A 20,046-nucleotide genomic window follows, 5' to 3' on the forward strand; every position below is an offset into this window, starting at 1 on the left:
AGTCATCCAATTGCACTACAAGTGTGTGTGGATACTCAGAGTCACCAGGATTTTGCCTTTGTTCACAAGCCAGATTTCCAGGATGTGTTTGGAGAAATGTATAAACCAAGGCTTAGATCAAGCTCTTGGCCTAAGATTTTGCAGTAATATTTTAACAAGCAGTGTGCAAATAAGTTCTGATTCTTACACTGCAATTGCCTGAATAAGTCCACAGGAACAAAAAATTATGGCTAAAATGCTTTAAAATCCAATCAATAAAAAAGATCATGACAGGTCTACTTCTAATTAAATTAACTGCTGGGTGAGAAAGATTAGGGCCAGATGCTCAAAATTACTTTCAATAATTTGAAGTGCCCAAACTATCATGTCATTGTATTTCTGTGCACCTGCTAACAGTAAACTATCACAGGATGTTTTTTAAGAACCTGATCCTAAAATATGTTTATCCATGTCTCCTTAGGGTCTATACAGAGCTCCTTCCTTAATATCATGCACAAAATAAGAGGTGTTGTATAAAGTAGTAATATATGTTACTTTTTACCCAAGGCGTGGAAATTCTTATTTCTACACATTCAATCAAACTGTGCTGCAGAGCAGATTTTATTTAAGGTCAACAGTTATGCAGCTTACACAGTGATCATGAGAAGCAGTTCAGGTAAACTTTTTACTTCTGACAATTAGCTATTTTCTCTATTACTGATTTTATACAAAAACTTTTTTCTTTTCCTATTTTGTTTTTAAGAGCACCCATTCTCATCAGCTTGCATCACTCTCCTAAATGGAAACATTTTCACCCAGAAGAGTAGGACAGGGTATAAATTATTGTATTCTGAGTGCTGAATAAAATTATCATCTTGCCAGTGTCAGAGTTCTTTGGAGTTTGTGGAGGAAAATAAAAAAAAACCCACATTTTTTTTCAGAGAAGACACTGGTGTATAAACAATAATGACTGGCACTTGATACAGTGCTGGCCATTTGTACAGAACATGAAGCAGTTTGAATTCTGAAAAGCCAGTTGCCTATATAAGCTATGTGTGATAATTTCCTGTGCATCATCTAGGAGGACTCAAACAGAAATTTTGTTTTTCCTAAGCATCTCTGGCTATCTGAGGTAAATTCATTGTTTTACATACTTTATTTGCTTTATTTATTTATTTGCCTAGCTGTTTTTTACTAAGGAAGTTCATTGATGTAGGTGTTTACAGGAAATGTTTGCAGAGGACTGCAAATCAAAATGAAGAAAAACAACCTGCAAGTTCAAACAAACATGCAGGGGCTGTGTTTTTCAGCACACTCTAGGCCACGCCACATGTGATGACTCTTCTTCATTAACAAATATGTCAAGAGAAAGGTCCTACAGCCCAGCTGGAGTGTGTAAATACCCCCGTGATCCATGAGAAAGGAATCATGTTTCCACTGTTCGGAAGAGGACAAACAGGCAGTGTGGCCTTATTATGAATATTTGCACAAGATAAATAAGATTGGTTAAGAAAATTCTGTTTATTCTGTGTCTTCCCTAATACCTGACTGAGCATTTTCCCCAGGAAAAATTATTTTGGAAGAATTGTTTGTTCCCCTGGGGATCAGGAAATCAAGAAAATATTAGCATCTGAGTCATTGATCAGTCACAGCTGTGCACAACAGTTCCCATGGTATTTTAGCCAAATGAAAGACTGACGTTCCTCCCAGAGGAACTCAAGATAAGCAGGAAGAAAGCCTTTAGGAAAGCATGTGTGAGTGATGTAGAACTACCACTCCTATAGACTAGAGCAGCACAGTATGGTGAGAATATTATTATCAGCATGAAATGAAGCAAAACATTTTGACATTTCCAAACTCCACTTTTTTCATATAACTTTTTATCCCTATGAAAAATTTTGCTATTTCATTTTTATTTTTTCCTGACTCAGGAGCAAGTGTCAAAATATCAATCTCTTGTGAGACAGAAATTCCATTTTATATTAGCTTTCATATCAAGAGTGACATCTCATTTTCTCATTTGAAGCATCTCTATTTTTACCTTCTCCCATTCAGCCTCTGAAGAAAAATAATGTATGTTAGAACACAGAATCATTCGGGGGTCGCTGCTTCTGTTTTATATTCTCAGTTCACATGTAGTAGTTCAGATTTAAGAGATTCAGCCTGTTTCTTTCCATAAATTCTCCTTTAGCAGGCTATGTTAGAAGGCACAAGGTATCCACTCTGCTGCTGGGAAGGCTCACTACTGTGTGCAGAGGCTGATAAGTTTAGCCCTGCAAAGACCACTCTTGGGGCTGTTCCACCAGGAAAACGCAGTGAAGAACAGCAGGCAGATCTCAAAATGCTTAAATATCACTGAGAATCTAACAAAGGTCTTTAAGCTGTGTGCTCTGATGCCTTTCAGAATACATATTTTTATAAGATTATATCCTACTGGAACTCACTGGAGGCATGTTTTAATTTTAACTCTACCATTTTGCACTATCAGTTACACTGAGCTGGGGCGCAAACTGCTTCAGTGCAAAAGGAAGACGCACTCACATCTCAAATTCATATATTTCAAAGTCAAACCTTTCCAGCTGTATAGCAAACAGGACTGGCAAAAGGTGTAAATTATAAATGATTCTCCCAAATTTAAAAAAAAAAAAAAAAAAAAAAAAGGATCCCTTGGCCACATAGAAAAATGTCCTCAGATCATCATAATTTTCATTTTGGGAACACATGGAGAACCTAAATCAGGAAAAGCCTGTCTACAGGGTAAAGAGTTTCCCTCTTTCTAGAGACAATATTCTAAACACAGCATAGTATGAAGGAGAAACAGAGGTATAGAGAGAAGTCCTTTACTTATGATCTGTCAAGCAGGTTCATGGCCAAGCCAAATTTGGTAATTCTCCTTTTAATGCCCTGTACAGGGACCTTCCAACTCTTGAATGCAAATTGTTATTAAAGGAGAAGTATGACCTATTAAAGCAGTGTAAGGAAAGACTCCAGAAGATCATATCGTTCCTGGAAGAGGGAAAGAACAACAGCTGTGAATAAAAACAGTAGATTTGTGACAAGCGGAAAGAAAGAAACTTGCCTTCATATGGATTTATGCCATCAGCTTGAACAATGTGCACTCTCAGATGTCTAATAAGCACTGAGCCCATGCTACAGCCTTTCTTTCATGGGAGGAAATGAAATGGGTCTCTTGTTTTTACCTGTCTTTCTATTTTCACACTGCAGAAAATAATTTCCTTGAGACCTCTGTCCTCCTGTCAAAAATGTGGTTGAAATTCCCAGTCAGCTCAACATTATGGTGGGAGAGGGACAAAATCAGATATTTAAGCAGTTATACACATATTGTTTCACACACACTCATGCATACAGCATGCTCAAAGAAGCCATATTTCCTTAGAAAACCAGGCTAAAAATAAATGTAATGCTACTTTTCTGACAGGCATTTAGAGCTTTGGCAGCACAAATTGTTTTATTCAATAGCATTTCATACAGAAAAATATAAGCTACAATGTTGCCTCCTATGCTCCATGAGGAAAATTAATTTGGCCTCTAGGGCTCCTTGCTATTAATCTCCATCAAGTACCCCTGCCAACAACCCCCAGAGGCCATGATCCCGCAGAAGCATTTATGCCCATGAGCAACCCTATAGATTTCAACTGTCACAGGCTTAAAGTTTAGCATTCCTGAGAGATCACTGTCACGGTAAGTTCAATCTTTAAGAAAATATTGAGAAGGTAGGTCTGGGCAATATGCATCACCGAGATAATGTAATGAAAACCCACAACCAGATCATTCTACTTGGAGGCAATTTTGCACCAGAGGTAAAAGTACTGGGGTCAGCAAACTTAGGTTAGGAGGGATTTACCCCATGTCTGTACCTACAAAATGTCTTATTAGTGCACTTGGCAGAGCACTTGCCAAGCTAAGATGGGAAATCAAAGCTGAATGACTGAGAATTGAGTCCAGCTCTAAGGCCCTGAGTAATGCCACAGATACAATAAAGGAATCAGAAGACATATATAACGATTTTCTGCTGTACTAGCTAAGAACTGTCAATCAGGTGGGTGGGCTTTTTCCCAAGTTAATTACACTTCAGAGTTGATCTAAAATCCATAGATTTATAAAGAAAAAGCTTTGGTGGGATTATTTTCAGTGTGATCAAGGTCTTCTGAAAGCCTAAGAAGTCAAGTATGACACAAGAAAAAATATTATAAGCTGGCTGTTGCAATTATAAATAATGCAAATCAGGTACTTTTGAACTCCTAATTCCTACAATACTAAGCAATAATTTAGCTGTGTGTGGCTATTTAATTGTGTAATTTTTGCAAGAATTTCAGCTCTTCTCATAGAATATATAACTAGACAAGTAATCTCAAACTTTTGCTGGCCAATGAAAGAGTATTGAAGAAGAAACAATGCAGAGGATATCGCACTTTGTTTACCCTGTCAACTTAGAGTATAGTGGTGCAGCTGTAGATGTAGATAAGTCAGAGGTCTCTAAGACAAAAGGTTGCCAGTAAGTGACAGAATAGAAGCCTTTAAAGTCATAATTCAAGGTCATGAGGAAGGGGAGACAAGTCTCTTCCTTTTTCCACTTCTCAGGTGTCTATATGTGCCACCAAAGAGGCTGTTTTAGCTCTGCTTTCATCAATTAAGCAGACAATGCCTTCTCTGTAACAGATTCTCAAAGAGTTTGGAAATATAATAACAGCACTCATTTATTGATTGCTTTGATCAGATACTAGGCAGGAGGGAAGAAAACCTCAACATACACGTCAATAAACAACCTGGAGCCTCTAAAGCCATACTGAGAGAGCCTGAGAACTAACAATGAGGCTGAGATGCTCAAAAAAGAAAACCCATGACAGCGAATCAATATAAAGCCTTGTGGTAAAGATGCTGAAGTAAGAGGAGGAATGTTGGGTCACTGTAAAAAGAACTCTGTGGCCTGCATTAAAATGCTGATACAACTAATAGGGATCCTTCAGGTGCAGGGAACGGGTGCGACCATCTCCCTTTCTCCAAATGACTATAGAGGATGCTTGGGGTGAAAAGGCCTTGGACAAGGGTCAGGTTAGACAGGCTGAACCAAAGCACTGATTTTGCTGTATACTTCTGACATGAGGAAGACATGAGGCTTAGCATCCTCTCCCTTTCTCTGGAGACAAGTGGCTTGTGCTTTATATGGGCACTAACAGTATCTGAATGCAGTGGGTATGCATAAGCTTTACAGGGCTATGAGCTATTTATGCTCATGGAGTGCTTATAGTATAGATACACTCAGGAGTCATCCAGAAAAACAAATGGGAAAGGAAAAAAATGGTAGAAGATATGCAGCCCTTTATTGAAGATTATTAAGAGAAAATAATAGGAAAAGGCTTTCAACTGAGATGAAAGGCATGATTGTTGGAAGAAACTGAAAAAAGTCCCACTACCTCAATAGTGGTGTTTGAAAGAGCCAGGCTGTGACCCAGTCAGAGGGTCTGAAAATTTTAGTAGCTGTTAGGGTATATTCTGTGTATGGCAGGCTGTAAGGTAGAGCTGCCTATAGAATTAAAATCCCATTGATGTGTTTTTCAAAAGCTCCATTTCTTCTGCAAAAGTAAACACACAAGAGGTTTTTAGAAGGCTGGTCATTCCCTTGATACAACTGATTCTAAATTCTCAAAGGGAATTATGTTAATTATACTGTTAAGTATGCAGATACACAATAACCTCAAGTGATACTCAGCCCTAAAATACAGAAAAGGTACAAGCCTAATACCAAAGACAGTGAACGCAGGGGTCTGACATGGTCATAAAATGAAACAGAGGTTCAGCAAGTCCTGGAACTGTAACGCTGCAACAAGTTTTTGGAGTGTGTTACACAAGAATCTGTAATCTTCACAGTCAGACTTCAAAGAAACTAATCTTAGCTCTTGGGTGGGATTTGGGAGCCAAACTCATCAGTGTGAGACCATGGGTATACAAACAGTCCCTGAGTGGAAGCATGGCCATGAAATATGTATATTTGTTACCTTCTGGTTATTGTCTGCATGTTCACTTTGTCTCCATTAGGTTTGGATGTTTTACCCCTCAGCAGAAGACACGTAAACTCTCTCTCATTTTAGTAAATGGGTACAGGTATGCCTGCAGGCTCACGTGGAAAAGTGAATAGAATAGCTATTGTGACCACTTGTCTGCTTTGCTAAAGCAGGATAGGAAGGAAACAAAGCAGTATGTGAACACTGGAACCACCAAAGATTGACTTGACCTAGGATTTGTGTCTCATTGACTGTCTGGCATAAAAAGCTCTATCAGTATGCCAGTATAGCAGGACTGGCTTGCTTTGAGTATCATCCTGCAATCTTGTGCTCCTGCAATCTTGGTCTCCCACATGCATGTCCTAACCTTTTCTAAAGCTGTGACAAGATCAGTTACACTCAGCTGTCCACTTCTGGAAAAAAAGCTCTTAAGCACTCCAAAATATCCCCCAAGTTAGACAAGCATCAGACAACACAGCTCACAAATGGCCCACCTTCCCTGTAGCAGGGACTCAGCCTTTGAAGGTCCAGGCTCCAACCAAAGCTTTTTCTATGGCTCAGGCCCAGACAATCCACATTGCATGCAAATGCCCTAGCGTCTAAAACTGCTTGAGATCATAGTGCAGTTTCCTACTTGTGTAGGACAGAAATAGGTGCTCTCTATTCCATTGAGCTGATTAAACAGACAGCAAAAGTGTGAGCTACATTTCCCTAGGAAACAAGGCTAAGAGCCTCCTGTGAACTGCTGAAGATCAAAAGTGCCAAGTTTTACCAGTTACTGTTGCTAATGAGGAAAACATTCATTACAAGTGTTTTCAAGAGTAACAGTATGTTTGCTTCGACAAATGGGTATCATTGACAGGCACTATTTGTAGATATTTGGTAAATGCTTAAAACTATTTTTTAATGCCATAATAAAACCAATGCAGAAGCCGATGAGTCAGCAGGGCTAGGATACTTTTTTGCTAATTATGTGCTAAGGTTTATGAAACTAATAACTGTTTTTAATAATAGTGAGGAGGAGAAAGCTTACATTTAGAGAATGCATTAAAATTTGCACAGGTAATTGGATTGTATGGGAATTCAAGATAAGAATAACTTAATTAAAATGAAATTTTAAAACAAATGACCCAGGTTGTTTTTTAATCCCCTCACACCACCTTGAAAAAATAATTTGCATCTCAGTGTAATCAGTACATAGTCATAACTGGGCATTATGACTACTAGATGAGGAGAAGAGCGAGGCAGAGGATGGGTATATAAATGAGGAAAAGGGGATTAGAGGTTCCAGAGTTCATCTATTAAAGTTACACTCATAAAAGTCCAGACCATTGTGACAGGCAAACAACCAACTCCTAAACCAGACAGCCACGATTTCTTATTTCCTTTGTCTCTCCTCCTATCTTTTCCTGCTGTGCTGGCTACTTTCTTTTAGACCATCCTCACCAAAGCAAATTAGCTTTGCTCTTGGCAGGGTCAGGTCTACATTTCCCTACTCTCACCCAGCTTCAGACTTGACACCATCTCTCTTCCGACTCCTAATAAATCTTCTGCATTAGCTAGCAAATACTCCAGCATTTCTGTGCTGTGTTTTCACCAGCCAAGCTCCAATCTGGAAAGGTCTTTTCTTTCAGTCTTTAAGTGTCACATATACCTCATCTTCCAATATCGTTTTCAGAATCATATATGAAATGTTTCTGAGAGGAACATCGAGGATATTGAGCCTGTTTGGGTGTGAGTCTTGACGATTAGAGAGTGCTCAAGATATGAGAGAAGAGATCTACATTCTGTAGGAAAAGGGAAGGTCTATTAATTCTTGTTCCGGCTTCAGTACCTGCAACCAGAGACGGGACATCCACTGTGCTTATGGACCCACACCCCGGCACCTGTCATTCTGATGTGGCGGGTTAACCCTGGCTGGACGCCAGGTGCCCACCAAAGCCGTTCTATCACTCCCCCTCTTCAGCTGGACAGGGGAGAGGAAATATAACAAAGAGCTTGTGGGTCGAGATAAGGACAGGAGAGATCACTCACCAATTACCATCATGGGCAAAACAGACTCAGCTTGGGGAAAATTAACTCAATTTATTACCTATCAACCAGAGTAGGGTAATGAGAAATAAAACCAAATCTCAGAACACATTCCCTCAATGCTTCCCTTCTTCCCAGGCACAACTTCACTCCCGGATTCTCTACATACCCCCCCCCCGCAGCAGTGCAGGGGGATGGGGAATGGGGTTTACGGTCAGTTCATCACACGTTATTTCTGCCACTTCATCCTCCTCAGGGGCAGGACTTATCACACTCTTCCCCTGCTCCAGTGTGGGGTCCCCCCCACAGGAGACAGTCCTCCATGAACTTCTCCATCATGGGTCCTTCCCATGGGCTGCAGTTCACAAACTGCTCCAGCGTAGGTCCCTTCCATGGGCTGCAGTCCTTCAGGAGCACACTGCTCCAGCGTGGGTCCCCCAGGGGGTCACAAGTCCTGCCAGAAAACCTGCTCCATGGGTTCCTCTCTTCACAGATCCACAGGTCCTGCCAGGAACCTGCTCCAGCGTGGGCTTCCCACGGGGTCACAGCCTCCTTTGGGAACCCACCTGCTCCAGCGTGGGGTCCTCCCCGGGCTGCAGGTGGATATCTGCTCCACTGTGGACCTCCATGGACTGCAGGGGGACAGCCTGCCTCACCGTGGTCTTCATCACGGGCTGCAGGGGATTCTTCGCTCTGGCGCCTGGAGCATCTCCTCCCCCTCCTTCTTCACTGACCTTGGTGTCTGCAGGGTTGTTTCTCTTACATGTTCTCACTCCCCTCTCCAGCTGCCATTTCTGTCCCTCCCAGCAACTTTTTTCCTTCTCAAATATGTTATCACAGAGGCGCTAACACTATCGCTGATTGGCTCAGCCCTGGCTGGCGGCAGGCCTGTCTTAGAGCCGGCTGGTATTGGCTCTGTCAGACACAGGGGAAGCTTCCAGCAGCTTCTCACAGAAGCCACCCCAGTAAACCGCCCCCCCCCCCCCCAAAAACAACCTTGCCACACAAAGCCAATACACCTGATCTCAGTAACTCACTAAATTAAACAACAGATAAATGAAAGGAATTATTATCCTCAATTAGAGCCAAGATGGAGAGTGTCAGTGACATGCTTAGGGTCCCATAAGATGTCCCAAAGCAAAGAAGTAAAACCAAATGCTTGGAATCCCTGCCCAGGAGTTTTTGCTTTCCTGGACAAGGTGCAAGCATCCTTCAACCAGTGCAATTCCTGAATCATATCACACAAGGAAACACTTTTTTACTGTGAGGGTGACTGGCACAGGTTTCCCAGAGAGGTTGTGGAATCTCCATCCTTGGTGATATCAAAACAATGCCTGGACATGGTTCTGGGCAACCAGCTCTAGATAACCCAGCTGTGGGGGTTGGACACAATGACCTACAGAAGTCCCTTCCCACCTCAACCATTTTGTGATTTCGTGACCTACACCTTCCCAGAACCCCAGTAAAATCAGTGACTGCTGTTCCCAGATTTGAAAACTGCACTGCTTTCCTGGCTATGCTGTTGGGAAAGTCTGTTGCTGAAAGAGGGCCAGGCCTGAGATTACACAGTGTTCCTTCCTCTGCCCAATTTCACAGTGCCTTTTACAGGACATATTTGGGGAAATGCAATTATTGCTCTGCTTTTATTTTGTTTTTCGTTTTCCCAGAGAAAACTGCTTTTCTCCAATAGGATAAAAATAGCCTTCCACAATTGTTCTATCCCTTTAGACTTAGTGAATAATTGAAGAATGCTTTCCCGGTAGTTAGTAATGAAAGAGGTTTACTCTAAACCTTTCTCCATTATCCAGCGCCAGCACTTTCCTCCATTGCTGAGGTTGCAAGAGAAAGCAAGGGGTGACAGGTGCTTGTATATCTCTTCATGAACAAATGAAGCAAATTCTGCTACCATCTGGCTGGGAGTAAATCTGCAGTAACTCCACTGGATAAGTGAGAAGACTTTGGACTTACTCAAGAATAACTGAAATCGAAATGTTCAATTACATTTTTCATCTGGCATGTTCAAAAGAACATGTGACTAATGAGACTGACATGTCTATAAATGTATAATAAAATATCAACCCATATGGCTTGCTTTTTTTACCAGCTCTTCCCTCCTACTCTCTTGATTATTCACCTGTGGATACCAACACTAACCTCAAGGCAGTTTTCCTGCTATTATATCTTTGTTCTTCTCTACCCATGTTAACAAAACTTCCTTGAATTTCTTCTCTGCTAAATAGATACTCTTATTCATATAAAATAGTTTCCCACAGCAACGACTGGCAGCTTAGACTCCCAGCCTACAGAAGGAGGGATCTGTGCAAACAAAGCTCTGCCTCCATTCCCAGCATGATTTGGTTTCCCTCCTCTTTTACAGCAAACATCTACCTGATTACAGCCCCAGATCAGGGCCTTCTGCCACTCTATTCCATTGAAAGATTGGGCCCCTAATTTAATTTTTGCCAGAGACAGGCTTGCACTACCCCACCATATGGAAGCCAGAAAAGATACTGCATATTCAACAGCTTTCATTTTCTTCTAATTTCTTTCATGGCTGTAATGGCACTTGCATAAGCTCCACCTTAAAAGAAAAGACATTTTTGTTAGCATGTGGGGTGAAAAAGGGGAGGGGACTATTTTTGTTCAGTTAGGCCTTGGGTTTTGGTTGTTTTGGGTTTTGTTTGTTTGGTTTTTCTTTTTGGAGCTTTTGTTCTTGCAAGTCAGGAAGAGCAGAGGAGCTTTTTGAAAGTGTAGGGATGCTAGAGGACACATGTAATACACTAAAAATTCAAGCCCCAGGAGTGATGAAGGATATTTAAGTTTCATTTATCTATAGATTTCTGGCAGGTTTTGTTGTAAAGAAAAAGCAAAGTCCTGCAGCTTATTTCTCTTCTCAGAAGAGGAAATTAAAGGATGCTATATACGGTACTGAGAAACCAGAATGACCCACAAACTTTTCCAGCTAAAGAGACTCCTTGGATCCCTGGATCTTTATTTATGTTTAATGCAAAACCTAAATAATCATTCAGTATTCCCAGTATTCTCCTGTGAGTGCTCATGTGTTGGGACATAACAGTTTCCTCCTTTAGATTCTGTTAAAGTTGATGGTACTAGTTAAAGCCTGTAAAAGCTATGCAACTTGTTTGTTAAAATGCTGGCAGGACTTAGCAGGGTCAAGCGGTTAACTGGAGCTGACTAAATAGGATTCAGCTCTTTGCCTAGAATTTACCCCCCCATAATGCACAACAAAACTGTGCAGGTATATATCTTCATTCACTAATGAAGCAACTTGTTACCACACAATAGGGACAGTTAGAACTTCATTAGCTGGATACAGCTATTCCTATATTGATAACTACAAAGCAGTTGACTAAATGAAGACAGGTTGCAAAGCAGGATCACAAAAGACTGTGGTCATTGCCATCAAACAAGGCTATACAGATCTGTGGGAGTAGCACATATGAAATAGCACACACACTACATGAAGTGAGTTTGGGTGCACGGTGAACAGGGAAGACTAATCTCTTCCAAATAGAAGTTGTAATAGAAACACTATTAAAGGTGAATGAGATGAAAAGAACAATTAAGAAGTCCCAGCTGGCAAAAACTCCCATGTGGGAAAATAAAACACATGTAAGTAAGGCAAAAATCAGCTGGTGGTATGATGGCATTATATTTTTACATGGGATTTATACCATCAAAAACAAAAGGAGAAGAACACTGTTTTTCAACTTCTCAACAGACTGGATCAGTGTTGCAGCAAGATAGGGAGGCTCTTCTATAGACATATGCCATCAATTTGATTTTCAGTTTCTGTTTAAAAAAAAAAAACCTAAACAGCAGGCAAAGGGCAAATATCAGAAAATGACCAGAGAGGGAAAAAGCTCAAGTGAAGGCAAAACACACCTAACATTTTCTGCAGCCTCTTGTTTAGACTGCTTGGGTCTCAGAACAGGGGGGCTCCTATTTTAGGAGTTGGAATTGTGTCTTTTCCATCTCCTCTCCCAGGTTAGTTTGACATCTTGGAAAAACTCATCTCCCTGTTAACTGTATACCAGAGAGTGATATATTCTGCATTACTGTGCCTCCTAATAATATTGTAAATATTTGTGAAGCATTTTTTTTATTTCTTGTTCATCACTACAAGGGAAAAAATGCAATAGAGACATTAAAGCATTTGTTAAATTCTGGCAGATCTTAATAAAGGAACATGATTTTCTTTTAAGTATAGTTTTCCTGATTCTAATACTCTGTGTGAAAATTCTGCTTGCTAAGTTAAGCTCTATTATGTGAATTCCTTGTTATATGTTGTCTTGTTCCAGTACTGCAAAACATTTCTTCCTGGCTTTAAACTTTGGTCAAGTAGGTTTCAGCAGATATGGCAAAAGTTAAGCATGAAGAGAGTTGCTCTCACTACTGAAATGTATTTCTCATTCCTGAAGGATGCTGTGTGAAGGAAAAACCTCCTGAACTTGTTTGATTAGAAGCTAATTTAGGACTACAATAGTAAAAGTGTGTGTGTGTGGGGGGGGGGGGGGGATGGTGAAAAATCAGTTTTTGGAAAGGGTATTTTTATTGAGGCTTTCTTTCATTTATAGGTTGCGAAGCTTGCAGAAAAGCCGGTCCATAGTCAGTTCTGCTTTTGCATTTAGCCATACAATCAAAGTATTTGTATAAACCAAAACAAATAACAAAACCAAGCCAGTTTTTTGTTTGTTTGTTTGGGGGGGGGGAGGGCGGGGGGGAGGGGTGTTGTTTTTTTTTAAGGGGACGAAGGATAAAAACATACATCTTGATAATAAAACTTCATAGGCTATTTTGTGAAATGAAAAATTATTTCAAAACCTTGGGAAACCTAAGCTAGCCTGAAACCTACAATAAAATGCAGAGAACATTTTTCTGCATGTTTTGCTAAATTTTAGCTAGTTTTAATAAAAATTATTCTCGCTCATGTAGAGATTAGGCACCACAGCTTGGTGTTCATGGTGGATGAAGGGGGAATAAAAAAATAGGGAAAATTACTGCCTGTTTTAAAAAGGTTTTTACCTGCTTACTGTATCGCCCTATTGACCATGCAGGGGTTTGGACACATTTATGAGTAAGACTGTCTTCTACTATATCACATATACATAACCATGGGATTTTATCCTGCCACTGCAGAAGTCAATGAAAAAAACTCATTTTGACTTTAATTAGAGAATAAATCTCTCTCTTCAGACACAGCAGATGTATTAATACATGTGAATAACCCTAAGAATCTCATTTAAGTCTAGCACCAAAAATGACTGGACTCCAGCTATCATACTCATCTAGTAAATGGGGCAAGGAAAGCTACTCTCATGCTATCTCTTTATAGGACAGGATTATAAAAGGAGATGATAAATATTATTTACTTGACAGTCACTCCAGCATGAATTTAAATATTCTGCAGAGCTTAATATACAAGTGTGTGTATATGCATTGTTATACAGTATTGATAATAAAAAAGGGTAATACCACAATAAACTGCAAGGAAGCTTTGCAGTTCTTATTTTGGTAAGATATTTGTAATCTCTTATACAAAGGAAAAACTGCTCAATGAAATGTAATGCTGGGATCCTCAATTTTCCAAAGATTGGGCTAGTCATACATTATATTGGGGGGACAGTTGGGGCTACACCCATCAAAATGAAAAATGAAAAATGAAGTGTGGTCAGCAGACATTTTCTGAAACAAGCAATTATAGAGGATGACTATTTGCTAGGCTGCTTGTAATCATGACTAATCACTAATTATTTTCTTTTAATATATTTATTGCTACCTAAAAGTCATACTATGGATTTTAATCACAGTAATATCTAGCAATATATATAAGCTGGTACTCAAAGATTCCTTGTTTTCAGAAAGACATATTATTACCCTGTGCTGGAGAAAACAGTTGTGACATACCACCACTTTATAAGCTTTCAGGACCTCAGTGATGGAAATGAGCCTTTATAACCAAGAGCAGTTACATAATGAACCTCTCATGAAGGCTTTCTAGATACATATTAAAGCTGAAATATTCAAAATGAAATTAAATTATAGAAGTCTTGACTTGAGGGCCAGGTTAAAAATGAATAACAAGGAGATAAGTGAAAAAGCATCATTCAGATTTGAAAAAAAAAATAATCCAAAATAGTTTTCTGGTTTGATCTAGCCTGCCATATTATTGCTACTTCCTCAACACCAAGGCCCACAAGCTATTTTAAGGAGCCACTGACATTAAGTTCATTTGACAAACATAAATTTTTAAGCAAAAAGTGTTGAAATGCATTGGGAAAAATAAGATTATGGAAAATATCCCCTGTCACAACCTTGGGGATGAACGTTATTTACCTGGAGAAGACATACAGCTCCTTATCAACTAGACAGCATTGCACAATATGTCGGCATGGTCATCTTTGTCACTTTATATCATCATATATTACGACTGTCTTAAGGGAGTGTGAGAAAGGTCTCTTTAAAGGGCGGGGGGGGGGGGGGGGGGTGGGAAGAAAGGTTCTCACCTCCTGTTCTTTATTTTTATAGAGGACACTTCATGGTAATGAGGTTCTTCATGGTCTGGGTATTAAGAAGCTCTGTATTCCACTTGCCACAGGACAATGAGAAAGGACGGTGGGAATCCTTACTGCTTTTACTGAAGCCTTCACTCGCAGTAGACATGGTTGTGAATGGATACCTGATTAATTAGATTTGAGAAATAAAGGCATCAGGATATAACTTTCTCTCTTGGACACTGCTGGCGATAGGAACTGTCTTGATGTGAGTGCACAAGGTTTAAACTTGGCCTTTTTATGGAGGCCACTATTCCCATTGAAATCCATTCTCTTGATGTTAATGTGATGTAAGTGACTCCCTTATGCCAATGACTATTCATCTGGTAGGCTGTACAACATTTGGCTCCATGCCACAAGATTGATTGCTTTTCTGAATTAAGGTTGAGTTACACTATTAATTGATTCAGGATGGCTTTTTTGGAGTAATTATGTTCAAGAAGGGTATGTCAATACAATTTGCTCTCAGTTGTCACTGCACCATATAATATAATGGGGTTGGGTGCACATGGGATAGTAACTTGCATGACTACAGCAGTATTTGCCAAAAAAAAGATATCTCCATATAGAAGAAATATAGAGAAGGTGAAGTTGTACTTAATCTGTTTTGCATTGCAGAGGGTATTATAATAAATGTAGTTTTGCTGTTTATTTGGAAGCTCTGTAATGTTCATTATGTATCAAGGTAATTGTGATATATTGGTAATGTGGCTGTGTATTTGTACACTTTAGGCTCAAATCATTAAATTGCAGGACTGAGATAGAAGACTGTGCAAACACATGTTGCCTGACTAATCCCCCAAACAGCCTTTTGAAATGCATTAAATTGTGTAGATGAGGGGACAGCAGTCCAAAAAGTTTCATCAGGTGCCCAACAACTCAGCACGAAATTCAAGTTTAGAATTTGGGGATGCACAGATTAGGGACATGCTCAAGGTAGCTGATCATCTGGACTTCTGAATAGGAAAAAAATTTCCAGTGTGCTCAAATGGTGCTAAAACAAGTTCTGCACAGAACCAAGATCACATTTAATAAACCATCTTGCAAAATGGTAACATGCAAACATCTGTCTTCCAGTGGCTTCCATCATTTCCCTAGAGGATTGGTTTGGAACTCTTTTGTTATTTCATGGTAGGATATGGAGGAGAACTGCACATTGCAATATTTTTTTCTCTTTTGTTTGGTTACAATGATAGATGTGCAGATACAACACAGGAAATTTTTCCAACACAATTAATGTTGTATCTCTGCCACCTGTTCCTGCTCATCTCACTGAATTCAAACTGGTTTGTAAACCTTTCCCCATTTCCTTTAGTTACTCAAAACCACTTCCTAGGTCCATTGACTTTCATTTTATGGTGACACGTTTTCTGAAAGTACAACTATTTTCCCTTCTATGGTCTCTAATCAACAGCAAAATAAAAGCTCACTTTATGGTTAAACCTTAAAGTCATAGGAACCAAGTGCATTCTATTCTCTAAACTCAAGATAGTCGGTCCACTGTAAGTTAAGAATTTCAATGTTTAGAATTTTCCAGAAAACAATTAGACAGTCTTCAGTCAAATGTAGACTCCCTTTCACTGCTGTATGAATGAATTTAACTTAGTTATGCTCCACCTCTTTTCCAAGATCCACCTCAGACCCAATGTACCATTTTAATTTCATTCCCTGTTTTGGAATTAAAAGGCTGCAAAGACACCAGGATAGCTCATACTCCACAGGCTGAGACTCACCTCCAGTAATCCTATCAAAATTAAAAGGATGACCCCTATGAATTATAACTGGAGAGGCAAATAATGGTCACAAGTGTATAATGCAGATCTATTGCATAGGTATATTATAAAATATACACTCTTGATTAGATTAACTTATTTTTCAACACCAAATTGTGGCTATCCTCCTCTTGTGCAGAAGTGCAAGTTGGCCAGAGATTTAAATCATTACTTCTGCTACTTGCTTACAGCACAGGATACAAACACCTGTTAATTTGCTGAGGCAGGTGTTTCTGTTCATCTTCTCTAATCACCCCTCTATAGTTTGCATTTCTCAGGTTCTGTAGGGGCACTGAGTTAACCAGTCCAGTTCATATTTCAGAGGAAATGTAATCAATAAATCACCTATATTAGTCTGATGTCCACACACAGGGGTTTTATTATTAAGGATATTTTGAAAGGTTCACTGAATATTACACATTGAAATAAGTGTCTGTTGCCTGGGAGCAATTTCCAAGCTGTCTTCTGGGATCTAGGACACACTTAAAAGGATTTAGTGGTGGAAATCTTTCATTTAGAAAATCCATTTCTGCAATTCACATGTTAAAGAAATAGAAAATGTTTCTTTGCCATCTTCAACTGCAGTAAATGCATGTGAATAGCTCCCCACCCCTGAATCAGAGCTAATTTCTGCAGAAGTTCATCCCAGAGATGTATTTCTGAGCAGGTGTTTTGCTTCACTGTTCACATCTTGAATTACGTGCATTCCATCATATCTATCATTTTGCCCTTACGCAGTCAAGGAATTTGGTCTTTTCAGTTGAGTGAGCTGAGAGAGTGCACCACTTCTTGTTTTAAAACACTCCATAGTACTTGGCTCATGCATATGTCTGAAAACAGTAAATGTGTAATGAAATAGCTGGGAAAACAAAGTACAAATTACCACATATATCATGCTCCACACTTACAGTAGCAGAAGCAGTAGCACTTTAAGTATTTCCCTCCCCTCTCTCCTTCCTGATCATTGCTGCTGTTGTTTTTGTCCTTGTTTGCAGAAGTCACAAAGTTCTTCCATCTGTCAAACCATTATTCCTCAGAAATGAAGATGATCCAGAAAAAGTCAGGTCCAGTTACAGGAGGCTAATGTCTCTAGGCACTCAGCTGGGAGGTGTCTTCCTCTGGCTCAGTCCTTAGGCAAGGATTTGGGGGATGGGAAAGGAAAAGGGGGTCTATTGTTGGGTCTCATTTTAAAAGATAGCTTCTATCTCATGCTTGATTTCCAAGACTAGAACCTTCACCGAGGAAGGTCACAAGTATTAAGCAAACGGGGATTTCCCAACTTGAAATCACCAAATGAAAAATCCAAATGCCTGATTTGTCTTGCTAATATCTGATTTTCAGAACTAATTCTACCTTTGTTTCTATGGAAATTAAATGTGATGAAAGAAGAATTGATCAAATTCCCAGGACCAATTCTAGCTGTAGACAACTTGAGCTTTTCAAATATGCACTCTGTCAAGACAGCTCCTGTGTGATATCAGGCCAATTTGTTACCTTCCCTAACACTTCTCTATCTATAAAGGGGGGATTATACTTCCCTGTCCCATGTGTAGATGGCGAGGTAAATCTTCTAAATACTATAGGGCTCTCTGATGTACAGTACAAACTCTGTTTTTTTTAGACACAGGACAGAGTATAGTATTTTGTGTCTAAAACATTCCCAGGTGAAGTTAGCGTCTGAGCAGTTTTCTGATTGCTATAACTGAAACCTTATTTTGATGAGTTTTCTTGGCCAACATACATGGGATGTTTGGATGACCGACCAAAACAAGTATTTCCTCTACATCTGAGTGAAAGACCCCAAAAGATGTTTTGCCTGTAAGACCCAATCAGAGCAATTTTTTTTTTTTTTTTTCCCTCATCTTGCTACTTTTAACCTAGAAACAATGTCATAAAGCAAGTCTCTACACATCTTTCTCTGGGTTACTGGAATTTAATACAAGTCAGGCTGCTAGATGGAGACCAAGCTAGCTCCAGACTCAGAGGAAGGCTGAAATTTGTGAGGAAGATATCACTGCAAAGGAGTCTGACAGAATAAAGCTCAACAGCCTTTTAGTCATCTGGGATTTCTCTCCACTCACAGAAATTTCCAATGGAAAGCTACTGGAGCTACTTCTAGGAAAGAGCTAAAATTCCGAAGTTTACTTAGGAAACCAGCAAGAAGAGACCGCCTGGGAGAGTCCTGTTTGTGGGGCCACAGGGTGCTAACATTTCCCAAGGAGAGGCATGTATTTCCCCAGATACTCACTCCTATAGCAGTAGACCAGGAAGCCTCTGCCAGTAGGAAAAACTTCTGAATTTTTGACTAGGGGTTGAAAAATATATCCTCAAATATTACAATATTGACCAAGATCTTAATGCTGACTGGGAACCCTTTTACTCTATGCTTGTTGTACAGCCCAGAGTAAACAGGCAAAATGGCACATATGTTGTAAAAGGAACTGGTCTAAAGTTGCCAAATAAGTAGCAAAGGCAGGATTAGACTGCCTGTCTCCTGAGACTTGACCCACTGGGCCAACTTTTTCTCAGAGCAGAGCTGTGCTAAATCAGCCCCAATGAGTAACAAATGCAAATGTCCTCCAGGCTGAACATTGTGATCCAAATAACTTGCCCCCACCTTTGAATCCATATCCCACCATTCCAATATAAAAGGTGGAATACCCACCACAACAGAGGAAAAGAATTGTCATTCTGTATTTGCTTTGCTTTGTTTTTACTATAACATTCTGCACATCAGTTTGTTTGATTGGGTCACTTTGCTCGATGAATTTTGTCTTCCTTCCAAACAGATGGTGTGAGCCTAGGAATGGTTTTAATAAAATTCTTTGTGTGCTGGTTATATGGCACTTATTTGGCAAATGTCACTCCACAGACACACTTTAGGTTTAAGATGATACTGTAATGGCTTCAATCTCCCACCAGCTGCCACAAAATTAGAGACTCATTAATATCAACAGAGAAATTAGGAGTTCTGGTAAGTCAGCTGGGAACTCCGAGGGAAAATTTTACAGGCATTTGGAAGATTTGCAGTGGGAAGGGATTGTGAAAGTCTGCCCTAGCATTAGACAGTAACAATATTAAGGCTTGAAAGTCTGTATACATTTTGTCCTTTAATCTCTGAGCTGACCAGCTAATGCAAGTGGTCTGTATTTTAATCTTGACAGCCTGGAAGGAATGCTGACAAGGTGTATATATCTTAGGTGAATATTATTCAATGAACTATCAGCAAAAAGTTTTTGAAAATGAAGTGAAGTTTATGCCATAGAGGGCTCTATACTGTGAAGCATCTCTAAACTGGGAATTTCCTAACACCTGTAGATAAGGCTTCTATACTGCATGGAGATGCAAGATTGGAGACACATCCACACTTCACTGACTAGGCTTGCTCTGCTTCCCCACCCCTATTTCAATTAACAGATTGGTCTTTAAAACCAATCACAAACACGTGATCAGTCAGAGCAAGGTAAATCTTGTCATTACACATCCTGAATCACACAGAAAGGGCAGGCCAGAAAACAAAACACAATGTTTTTCAGCAGAGGTCACAGCATAACTGGAGAATGTAGCAAGAGATGTGCAGAACATCATGGGATATGGACAGCCCAGACTTCTATTAGGAGAGGGAGTACTTGGGCAGGCCAGAGAGTAGGGATGACTCCATGTAAA

This window comes from Accipiter gentilis, chromosome 1, assembly GCF_929443795.1.
Source record: "Accipiter gentilis chromosome 1, bAccGen1.1, whole genome shotgun sequence".
NCBI lineage: Eukaryota > Metazoa > Chordata > Aves > Accipitriformes > Accipitridae > Astur > Astur gentilis.